The 12,311-nt window shown below is 39.4% G+C and overlaps 2 pseudogenes across 1 annotated transcript; both read right to left on the bottom strand.

Annotated features, from left to right (window-relative positions):
- Positions 1-8,413: 8,413 nt before the first annotated feature.
- On the bottom strand, positions 8,414-9,758 carry LOC147357946 (heterogeneous nuclear ribonucleoprotein A1-like; annotated as a pseudogene). Its single transcript, XR_015141538.1, has one exon. The product of XR_015141538.1 is annotated as a heterogeneous nuclear ribonucleoprotein A1-like (transcript).
- An 840-nt stretch (positions 9,759-10,598) lies between these two features.
- On the bottom strand, positions 10,599-11,550 carry LOC147357947 (olfactory receptor 52H1-like; annotated as a pseudogene).
- Positions 11,551-12,311: the final 761 nt, after the last annotated feature.

A 12,311-nucleotide genomic window follows, 5' to 3' on the forward strand; every position in this document is an offset into this window, starting at 1 on the left:
AATGATGCAGAGAATCAGGCTTTACCTTCCTGAAAGCTATTATAAGGTGAAATAAATTCATCCTAGAAACAATCTATTTCTCCTACAAATCTTTAATTTCATACCTTTCTTCCATTTCTACCAGTTCTACTCCAAATCATGCCTTCCTCATTTCTTTCCTGAGTAATTAAAATAGCTTTGTAACTAATATGCCCCCTTCTAAGATTTTCATCTTACAGTGAAACCTCTCCATTTCTGCCTAATATTCCAATGTGTGAAAATCATCAACTATTAATATCATGCAAATATAACCTTTCTTAGTGCATGCTGTGAGGAATATCTTGTATTTTTCTCCTTTGGTCGATTCTCTGCCACTTTCTATCTTGTTCTGGTGCCTGGGACCCTGGGCTACAATGATAGAGTCCTTGCCCTCTCATTTCTGGTTTGATGTGACAATGGGAAAAACCATCTGGAGACCGGAGGGAGGTCAGGGATTTATTCCTTCAGCTCTCTCCCAGCAAGGTTGCTGCAAGCTGGACACATCTCTCTGCCAGCAGCCTTTTTGACTCTGGTTTTCTCTTTTAGCCATATTTCTCCTCTTGTTCCTTTGGTCCAAGGGTTGTGACAGTGCCTGCTATCACTAACCCAATAACTTCTGCTACTGCTAAGTCGCTTCAGTCGTGTCCGACTCTGTGCAATCCCATAGACGGTGGCCCACCAGGCTCCCCCCGTCCTGGGATTCTCCAGGCAAGAATAATAATTTCATAAGCACTTATAGTTTTCTTATACTTATACCCACACCTTTGAAAGTGGTTTCCTTGTTATGTATGCTATGAAGAAAACATACATAAGCCAGTTCCTACTTAGAGAAAGTGCCTCTGAGGAAATTAAATTTAGTCTCCAAATCTGAGTTTTCCTCAAATGCTTCAAGCATCTCTTGCACAACTCAGTTTCCAGGATTGTCACCCTCTTTATGTGGTCCGCTCTGGAAAATAAGAGACTAGATTTAGACTGCCGGGTTCAGAATCTGATCTGATTGCTGTTACTTGCTAACTGGATTATCCTCAGCAAATATTTTATTCTCCTCAGTATTCAGTTTGCCAATATAAATTTCAGATAATGTTTTAGGGTTTTTTAAATACTTAAATGAGAAAATCATATAAAACACATAATGCAGTCCTATATTTTAAGAAATATTTGTTACAATACTCACTGATACTGCTCATGCATTTGCAAATGTCTGAGTCAGTTAGTCTAACTATATATTTGCCTTTCAGAAAAGGAAACTTTATTTAGTTCCTCAAGTTGAAAGACATATTGGTCTTTCTTGAGCTTATAAGCCATGGTTGAAGGCACTGTGGTTTTACCCTCTTTTAAATCAAGAACTGTTTTCAGAGATAGCCAAAACTAGTCCTCAGTTAGTTAGGTTAGGTGGGCTCTCAAGATACAAGATGGATAGCTCCTCAATGAGCCCATCAATATGGCAATGTCATTGAAGTCCCCTCATTAATCTCCCTTGGGACCAAGAGACAATTCTGATATATGAGTCTTTTAAAATAAAGGGAATATGTTTTGTGCTGCTACCAAGAAAGAGTAAAGATGAAGGAGTGCATATCATTTCTGTTAAAGGAAGAATTTCTCTTAGACTATTCAATAAGACAGAGATCTGATTTTGCCATGGACAAATAGAACCTAGGGTAATGAGATAGGCATTCCTAGCTTTTTGGGCTTTGAAACTTTCTGTGTGAGAAATTGTAGGACAGAATTAGATTTGGAGGATGGAATCCTCAGGCGTGGAGGAGATTGGAAATCTAATAAGTTTGCTGATTTCCTAGGTTTTCTGAGGGCACTATAGGGTCCTAGGTACTTAAGTACAAGGTTGCTTTCTAACAAATGCATGTATCCTGACTCCCGCCTGGCTGGCCTGACTGATATGAGTGAGAACAAGATGCAGAATGAGACATTCTTCCCTCATTATTGCTTTAAGAAAAGCTACTCCTAGAGCTTTGATTGACTTACCTTGAACCCATAAGTAAAATAGTAAGGGACTAAAATCTCTAACTGCAACAAAACAATTGAGATACAAATAAAAGAAAGACTTACTGATGGTTCATGTTGGTATGCAATAAGGCTACCTTAATACTTGAAGGATTCAAGAAACTGTGCATCCTGTACTGGAGTCAGGTGCCAATCTGAGATGACTTCTGGAGTAGACAAGGACATCAGTATATTTGTAGGATTGTTATCCCTCTGTATCTCCTCCGTACCTCTGCTCTTGGCTTTACAGAACAGTCTTCAACCTTTTTCTATCCTTCTTGTTCATTAAACACTTACTCCCAGCACTGATGGTCAGCTGCACTAGAGAAACCTTGATTCAGCACAAATAGTATATTTCCAGGATCTGAGATTTGGTCTCATTTATCTCTCCCCTCTGAAGACTTTTTAGACCCACAGGGCCTGTGGTATGGCTCAGAGCACCAGTGCTCCCAGCTGCTAAAAGTAAAAGTGAATTTGCAAAGAAGATCTCTAGGGAAACACAAAGTCATGTCAGAGTCTTCTCTTAAATGCTGAAAATTTTTTTAAGTCAGGAGGGATCATTATTGTCTCACAGTAAGTTAATACCTGCTCAGCCCTTGGGGAAAAAAAAAGTATTTTGCCAAATTGTGTCAAACTGTTGAGAGGGAAATTCAAAGAGAAAGCAGGCAACATGGAATAAAAATACACTGGGAAGAGATCTATCTGGAGTTGGATTTGGCACAACTTCCTTTGGTTCTCCTGTTCTCAAGAAAATCATCACTGTGTTTGATCTGAATTCCTCTAGCTTGAGTTTGAGTCTTTATTCTCTTAACATTTTGTGACTCCATTTGGGTAACTTTTGTTCTTTTTTCCTTCATCTAATTGTACCAGATGATAAGCTATATACTCAAAGGTACTATTAGTTACAGTCCAGTGTAACATACATGTTTTTTCCAACAATGCTCTAAGGAAGTTACATATTTGTCTTCTGAAATATTTTTCAGTGTTCTCCATCAAACTTTCACTTGGTTCAGCTAGGTATCTTGGATTGGAAATGCAAAATTGAATGCTAGGTTGATTGGGTCAAGAAAAATTCCTATAAATTAAGGCAACATGGAAAGTGTGTACTTGGGAAATATGTGACAGGAAACAATGGTGTTTCCTCCCAGAATAGGACCATCATCTAAGATTATCTAGGACTGAGCTATGGGAATATAGTTTTCCAAGGAAGAAGAGACATGGTGGACTCAGATTTATTTCAAGTGTACTCACTGGGCAGATTTCACATCATTGTAAACATCTTAGTTATCCTGTCACCACTTTTCTCCCTCTCATGCCCCAGACCTAGTATCTGACTCATTGGTATTGAACTATAAGTACGTATTCAGTACAAAATGCTATTCCCAATTTGTCTGTGAATTTCATGCAAGTTGGTGTTTAAATTTGTGCAAGATTTTTGGAAAGTGATTTGAGAGTAAGTGTGAAGTAACTTGGGTTTTCCCAGGTAGCTTTAGTGGTAAAGAATCTATCTGCCTGCTAGTGAAGGAGATGTAAAAGACAATGGTACAGTCTCTGGAAGATCCCCTGGAGGAGGGCACGGCAACCCACTCCAGTATTCCTGCTTGGAGAATCCCATGGACAGAGGAGCCTTGTGGGCTACAGTCCATAGGGTTGTAACACTATTAGAGTTGGACACTACTAAAGGGCCTTAGCACACATTTATAAAGAAACTTGAAAGATGATTTCCCTTATTTTAGTGCTCACATACAGAGGAATCTATTTTATACAGGAAATATAGCAGATGGGAATGAGATATACAAATTTGAGTCCCAGCTCTGATATTTACTAACTGGAAAATTTCAAATACATTTTCAATTTTTCAGATCCTCAGATTCCTCAACTGTAAAGTAAAGCTATTAATTTTACTTAAAGTTGGTGGTTCCAAAACTTTACTATAGACTGGAAATTCTTGGGGCTTTTTATTATAAAAACTGCTGATGCGTTAATCCTACCCATAACCATGCTGATTTAATTGATACAACATGAAACCTGGACATGTACAGCAAGTGAATTATCAAGGCCCTGAAGTAGACTGTATTTGATGTGTTTGAGAAGATTCAGGAAGGCAAGTATGGCAAGAGCAAGGAGGTCAGGTAAATAGCAGTAGATGAGATCAGAGACAAACAAGTCAAGGTTGTGTTGGATTCTGCAATAGAGGTTTTTCATTCTCATATGTCTGACTTGTCTTTCCTTTCTGTATATGTGCTTCTGATGTATTTAGATGGGGGAATGTGGTAGGTTGGACTTCCTAGTGGGCTCAGTGGCAAAGAATTCGCTCACCAACGAAGGAGATTCAGGAGACCCGGGTTCGATCCCTGGGTCCGGAAGATACCCTGGAGGAGGAAATGGCAACCTGCTCCAGTATTCTTGCCTGAAAAATTCCATGGACAGAGGAGCCTGGCAGGCTACAGTCCATGGGGTTGCAAAGAGCTGGAACATGACTGAGTGACTGAGCACACATGTTCACATGTGGCTGGTTTTAACCAATGAAGTTAGAATAGAAATGACAAGTGTCCTGTTACTGAAAAAGCACAATATATTGTGTGTGTGCATGTGCACATGCATGCTAGGTAAAGGAGAGTGAAAAGAAGAAAGCATTTGTACTAAACAGTAATTATAGGAATGAACCTTAAATTCATGCTGGTAAGGAGGAGAAAAAATGAGGCAATATGAAAATGTAATGAGTTTTATTATTACTGCACTGAAATTGAAGGATTATTGCATTCAGATTCAAGAGAAAGTGAATTAGAAAACAGGAGGTAATGGGTCAGGAACTGAATGCCTATAATTTAGATTATGAAGAATATATATACACACACACACACACACACATATATTTGTACATTCCATATATATATATATATATATATGGAAACACAAATTCTAATGTATTTCCAAACAATGAAATAGATGAAGTAGAATGGTTAACAGTTTTGGAGAAAAATTCAGAGTACTGAAAATCAAATTTTTTCAGTTATTTATAACTACATTACAAACTACTCCCCCAAAGTAGTGACTTAAAACAACTTATTATTATCTGTAATGATTCTGTAGATTTATTGATTATATAGGCTATTGTCATTTGAGATTTCTCTTACACACACAAATGACTGCAATCGGATTTTTTATGAAGTTGTAGTCATTTCTAAGTTTCATTAAAATTGATGCAATTGATTCTGGCTATTAACTAGGAGCTCAGACAGATTGTCAATCACATAAACCCTCCATGTGGGTTGGGATTCTCACAATATAATGTCTGTGTTCTAGAGAGAATGTCCAAAAATACAATAACACCAATGAGGAAGATGTAAGATTTCCTAAAATCTAGTCTTGGATATCATGAAACATCACATCTATTGCATTCTTTTTTCCAAAGTCTCTAAGGCAGTCCAGATAAGACGGGGTAGAATTATATTGGACTTTTTGAAGCAATTCTGCTGCTACTGCTGCTAAGTCACTTCAGTTGTGTCCAACTCTGTGCGACCCCTTAGATGGCAGCCCACCAGGCTCCCTCGTCCCTGGGATTCTCCAGGCAAGAACACTGGAGTGGGTTTCCATTTTCTTCTCCAATGCATGCAAGTGAAAAGTGAAAGTGAGGTCGCTCAGTTGTGTCTGACTCTTAGCAACCCCATAGACTGCAGCCTACCAGGCTCCTCCATCCATGGGATTTTCCAGGCAAGAGTACTGGAGTGGGTTGCCATTGCCTTCTCTGATAGCCAGACCATATTGTGAAAGTACATGGGATGCAAAATATTGTTTTGGCCACTTTGGGAAAATAAAACCTGCAACAACGTACCCTTTGGCCACAATAATGATCTCCTCCTACATGCAAAATGCATTCACCTTTTCCCTAAGGTTTCCAGATCTCACTCATATTATGGGATTAGTTCAAAGTCTGGGATTTCAACCTTTAAATCAGGACAATGTGTGAATAGGACTCCTTGAGCTCAATTCCTTGCATATAGATCCTTGAGTGTAGTTCCTCTCAAGACCTGTGGAGTAAAGAAATGGGAAAGAAATCAACTGCTCACACAGGCAATGCACCATGGTGATATACAGATAGGATAACTGCAATATTCATTTGTAAAATATTGGGAGAATTGCCTTACAGTCACTAGTCCATTGTAGTTTTTTAAAATCCATTCAAAGGTAAGTATCATCAGTTTCATAAGAACCCACTTCTACTCCCTGGGAATGATTTTCCATAGCTCTTGGTTAAGTTAAGTGTTAGTCACTCAGTGGTGTCTGACTTTGTGACCCCATGGACTGTAGCCCTCCAGACTCCTCTGTCCTTGGAATTCTCCAAGCAAGAATACTGGAGTGGGTTGCCATTCCCTTCTCCAAGGGATCTTCCTGACCCAGGAATCGAACCTGGGTCTCCCACATTATGGGCAGATTCTTCACTGTCTGAGCCACCAGGGAAGCCCTTTAGGCAATTAGCTCTATATTCCATATGACCTTTGCTTTTCAATGAGAAACAAGGTGTGTTTACATCTGAATACTTTTTTCAGTCTATTTCCAGACGAATAAAGTTGAAAACCCAAAATCCCCTTCTAATTTTGTACTTTGTCCCTTTTAGTCCAAAATGACGGTGCTTCTGTCTATTTTGTCTTAAAAATTGTGATTTTCTATGACTCTTTTAGTGTTTACCCCATTAGACAAAAGTCATACCCACAAATGTCTTCCAGATTGCCACCTGTCTGATTTTGCATGAGTTATGCTTCTCTGGGAAGATTAAGATTCTTAGAAGCTTCTTTATCTAATTAAAAAGATTTATTAGGCATATCCTTAAATATTTCTGTATTCTTAACAAAGGATCTTACAGACTCATCCTAAAGATGACATTATACCCTGAGGGCATTTTTTCTTTTGCGAGTCCTTTGTCATTTGGAAAGACTGTTGTGTGGGTAATTAAAAAACAAACAAACAAACCTTGATCCCAAACAGTCATGACTTCTTTGCATTTACTCTAACAATGATTAAACACTGAAAGTTTTCATTTTAGCTTATAACTCTTTATCTGTACTTTATCATAAGTGACATAAAAATAATGTTGGTATTTTTGGTATTCTACTTCAAAATCTCCTCAGCCAAATGCATCAGTTAATTAGTTATATTTTCTGTTTTTCACAGTATTGCAAATATGATATTACCAAACTTTCTACAACTACATAGTACTCATTTGTCTCTAGCCTCTAGTAATAATTTTCTCTTTGTTTTTCAAGACTTCATTAACAGCCTCATCAAGGCCCTTTCAGCTTCTGCCTGTTGCCTTATTCCACAGCGAATGCTGCATGTTTTAGGCTTTTTTGTGTACCAACTCCATACTTCTTATTACCAATTTTTACAATATTTATCTATTGTTTCATGACTAACCATTCCCATATTTATTGGCCTAAAATAGCAAACTATTACTCTCATGGTTCTATGGCTTGGCTTTGACTAGATGAAGAATTCTGTCTTTTAGTCTTTCATACATTACAGAGAGATGTCAGTTGAGATCCTATAGATACCTGAAGTCTCAGCTGGACTGGAAGCTCTGGATGGCTTACCAACATAACTGGCAGTTGTTGCTGACTGTTAACTGGAGTCTCAATTGGGGCCACCCTCCAGAATATTTAGACATGACTTCTCCATGTTGCTGGGGATGCTCATTGCATAGTAGTTGGATTCTAAGAGGGAGCACACCAAGGTCAAGTATTTCAAGAGACTCAGCTAGAAACGGAAAAAAAAAAAAAAATTATAGTCTAATTTCAGAAGCTTCAAATATTACTAACACTGAGTTCTGTTTGTAAAAGAATCCCTAAGTCTAGTGCAGATTCAAAAGAAGTAGAATTATATTCCACTTGTTAACATGGTAATGGCAAATTTGCACTACAGAAAAGCATGCTGCTACTGCTGCTAAGTCGCTTCAGTCATGTCCGACTATGTGCGACCCCATAGACGGCAGCCCAACAGGCTCCCCCGTCCCTGGGATTCTCCAGGCAAGAACACTGGAATGGGTTGCCATTTCCTCCTCCAATGCATGAAAGTGAAAAGTGAAAGTGAAGTCGCTCAGTCATGTCTGACTCTTAGCGACCCCATGGACTGCAGCCTACCAGGCTCCTCTGTCCATGGGATTTTCTAGGCAAGAGTACTGTAGTGGGGTGCCATTGCCTTCTCCCACAGAAAAGCATAGACAATGGAATATATTATTATTGGGGATATCTTTGGAAAATACAATCTATCACACCACGTTATTAAAGGGTCATCTCTATGGACATTAAAATAATCAACAATATTGATAAGTTTTTGTGCTCAAAGTCAAAATTCTTTAAAAACTGCAATAAGTATAGATAATTGATAGTATATATATATATTTTTTTTTAAAGAAAAAAAAAAGACATTTATTCAGCGTCATGATCAGACTATTACATTTAGCAATCAACAGCATGGGTGCAAAAAAAAAAATCTACATTAAAACCCTTTGTTGGAATGCTTTACATTTTCCACAGAACAGAAATTAAAATAACCTGTTATACAATTAGTCACAAGTACAGTCCTCGAGTTTTTTGCCCATACACATGAGTATTGTCTAAAACATGTCTTCTTTGTAGCAGCTAGGCCCTGCCACCACTGTGCTTGGCTGAGTTCACAAATCTGTTGTAACCTGTAGCTTCCCTGTCACTTTTCTGGCTCTCCTCTCCTGCTAAGCTTTGTTTCCTGGCAGTAATTAAAACCTTCTGCCACTGCCATAGCTACTGCTGCTGCTGGAGCCACCATAGCCACCTTGGTTTCGTGGTTTGGCAAAGTACTGACTTCCACCAGCATAGGGGCCAGAACTTCTGCCTCCAAAGTTTCCTCCTTTCATGGGTCCAAAATTTGAAGATTGATTGTTGTAATTGCCAAAATCAATGTAGCTTCCGCCACCTCCAAAATTGCTTCTGTCATTACCAAATCCATTATATCCATCCCCACTGCCACCATATCCGCCACCACCACGGCTGCCACCAAAGCCACCTCGACCACTGAAGTTTCCTCCACGACCAAAGTTGTCATTCCCACCAAAACCACCTCCACGACCGCCACCAAAGTTTCCAGAACCACTTCGACCTCTCTGGCTGGATGAAGCACTAGCCATCTCTTGCTTAGACAGGGCTTTTCTCACTTCACAGTTGTGGCCATTCACAGTGTGGTATTTCTGAATGACAATCTTGTCTACGGAGTCATGGTCATCAAAGGTTACAAAAGCAAAGCCTCTCTTTTTGCCACTGCCTCGGTCAGTCATGATTTCAATTACTTCAATTTTCCCGTACTGTTCAAAATAATCTCTCAGGTGATGTTCTTCAGTGTCTTCTTTAATGCCACCAACAAAAATCTTTTTCACAGTTAAGTGGGCACCAGGTCTTTGAGAATCTTCTCTTGAGACGGCCCTCTTTGGTTCTACAACTCTTCCGTCCACCTTGTGTGGCCTTGCATTCATGGCCGCATCTACCTCCTCCACCGTGGCGTATGTGAGAAACCCGAAGCCTCTGGAGCGCTTGGTGTTTGGATCCCTCATTACCACACAGTCTGTGAGCGTTCCCCATTGCTCAAAATGGCTCCTCAGACTCTCATCCGTAGTTTCAAAGCTCAATCCTCCGATGAAGAGCTTCCGCAGCTGTTCGGGCTCTTTGGGAGACTCTGATGTAGACATGATGGCAGTGGAGGCAGGGAAGACTTCAACGATGCTTTCTCGGCAGCCTCCACAGGCAGAAAGGATAGTATATTTTTAAGACGTGAAATTTCAAGTTGTGAATAATATGAGGAAATAATAAATAATATGAGGAAAGAAGTAAAGAAGTAGCTATACTGAACATAAAGAACTATGCTACTTCCAGGCCCAGGAAGTTACTACAAGAATCAAGTCTACAGATTTTCAAAGGACCAAGACTTTTGATCTGAAAGGGTCCAAGATTTCTTAGGTATCAGAATTGTACAAAGAAATGTTAAAGAACCCAAAAACCCAGTGAATTACAGTACACCCTGGGCCTCTACACTTTTGCCAAGTTCCCTAGGTGATTGTGGCACCAACCAATGTTTGAGAACCATGTTTAGATTAATAATTTTCCTGAATGATTCTTAAAAGAAGGTAATCACTTGTTAGCTTTTATAACTCTCAACTGGAAAGTGTCCTACAAAGATATTCCAAATTGGTAGACCTTTGCTTGTCTCTTGTAACCTATTTATAACACTAATAGTCTATCCAAATTATACATGATCCTCCTCTTATGCCATAAGACTCTGAAATCTACTTCATAATGGTATAGAAACATTTTGTTGATCTATCTTTTCAGATACACATTTTCTTCTAATTTTATCTCCCTTCTTGACATCTACTTCCTTATCTTGTCTCATTGCTTCTTACAATGATGTGAAGTTGGAGTTCCACTTCCAACTCACAGTGGAATTCTAGGATTTCATAAAAATTTAAGTTGTAATTGTATTCTAGCTTTGAAAAAAATGAAATGTGTTCCAAAATTGATATGGTTACCTGTTTTCTTTCCCAAACTCTCAGTTTCATGTCACTGGGTCCCTTTAAGGAAGAAAAGTAGGATTATCTTCTCCCGAATCTGCTTGGTTTTCACTCCATAGATGATTGGATTGAGTGCAGGAGGAATGGCTACATAGAGGTTGGCAATCAATATGGGGAAGGAGTGAGGAATATTGTGACCACAATGGTGAGTGAGGACAGAGAATATGGCTGGTATGTAGAATATAAGCTGACACAAACATGGGAGCCCCATGTGTTGAGGGCTTTCTGGCGGGCATCATGGGATGGGAGGTTAAAGACAGCACGAAGAATGAGAGTGTAGGAGATGCCAGTGAGGATCAGGTCTGATATAACAGTCATTACAGGCACAGCAAAACCATACCAGATGTTGATGGAGATGTCTGCACAGGCGAGTTGGGCAATGCCTATGTGCTCACAGTATGTGTGTGGAATGATGAGTGTTTGGCAGAAAGGCAGTCACTTTACTAGGAACATGCATGGGAAGATGATACAGAAGCTCCTGCTGACAATACCCATTACAATCTTAGTAATAACCTGACGGGTGAGAATAGTGTTATACTTAGGGGGAAGCAAATAGCAATATAGTGATCAAATGCCATGGCCAGCAGGGTGGCAGAATCCATGGCAAAGCTATAGTGGAGAAAAAACATCTGAGTAAGACATCCAGGAAAGGTGATTTCCTAAGGACCCAGTCAGAACATGCTGAATGTTTTGGGTACACATGTGTTAGACAGGATGAGAACTGTAGCCGCCAGCATGGAGATGAAAAAGAACATGGGCTCATGAAGGCTGTGCTCCATGGAAATAAGATAGAGAAGGACACTATTGCCTGCGAGAGCCACAAGGTAAATGATAAAGAAGGGAATCCTGATCCAGATGTGGAAGTGCTCCAGTCCTGGGATTCCCAGCAGGATGAATGAACCTGGATTGAGGAAGCTGGTCAAATTGAACATGGTCATCATGATCTTGGATAGGTTGTGTCTCACAGACTGAAAATGAAAAGGTCATGACTGATTGTTAACATTATCTTCAGACATGCATCTCTGAGCCTTCTCCTGTATCATCTGCTCACTTTCAGTTCTAGAAAGTGATAAACTATCCTTATCTTCTCTTTACTCATAAATATTTGCAAAGTTTTTAGTCACAATTTTAAGTCATAATAGAAGTGGTAGCTAAATAATTTTTCCCAGAGATACAAGTCATGTAACTCTAAAGCAAGTCCTGCCTGGCTACCAGCAACTCAGGAAATTTTATAAGAAAATATGTGCAAAAATAATATTAGGCAAAGAAACATCATTGGTGAGGGATTTGGAAAAAAGTTCAGTGTAAAGCCCAAGGGTCACAAGGGGCTGAAAAGATAGGCTTAATATATGAAACCAAAGCAGACCATGCAGTCTCTTCTTTATTCTTCTCTGCACCTTACAAACGTAAAGAGAAGACAAAGAAAATTCTTCTACAAAATCTAAGATTGAGGTCGTTTACTCTGCCACTTCAGATATGCCCAGGTTGGAAAAGTTTTGAAGATCAGACATTCTCCAGTAACTTACTATGTCAGATTTGTCTTGCTGAAAGAATAGAACCCGCTTTTTAATCCTGGAAAACTACCCCAGCAGAGGGAACCCAGTCTCCTGGCAGCACTATGCAATGATCTTCTTGACCCTATCTAATCTGTAAAATTACTCAGTCTTATGAAACTTCATCAAACAGTTGAGCCTTTCTTCCA

Source organism: Bos grunniens, chromosome 15 (genome assembly GCF_055505025.1).
Source record: "Bos grunniens cultivar Pamir isolate PY7600 chromosome 15, Bosgru_T2T1.0, whole genome shotgun sequence".
Taxonomy (NCBI): Eukaryota; Metazoa; Chordata; class Mammalia; order Artiodactyla; family Bovidae; genus Bos; species Bos grunniens.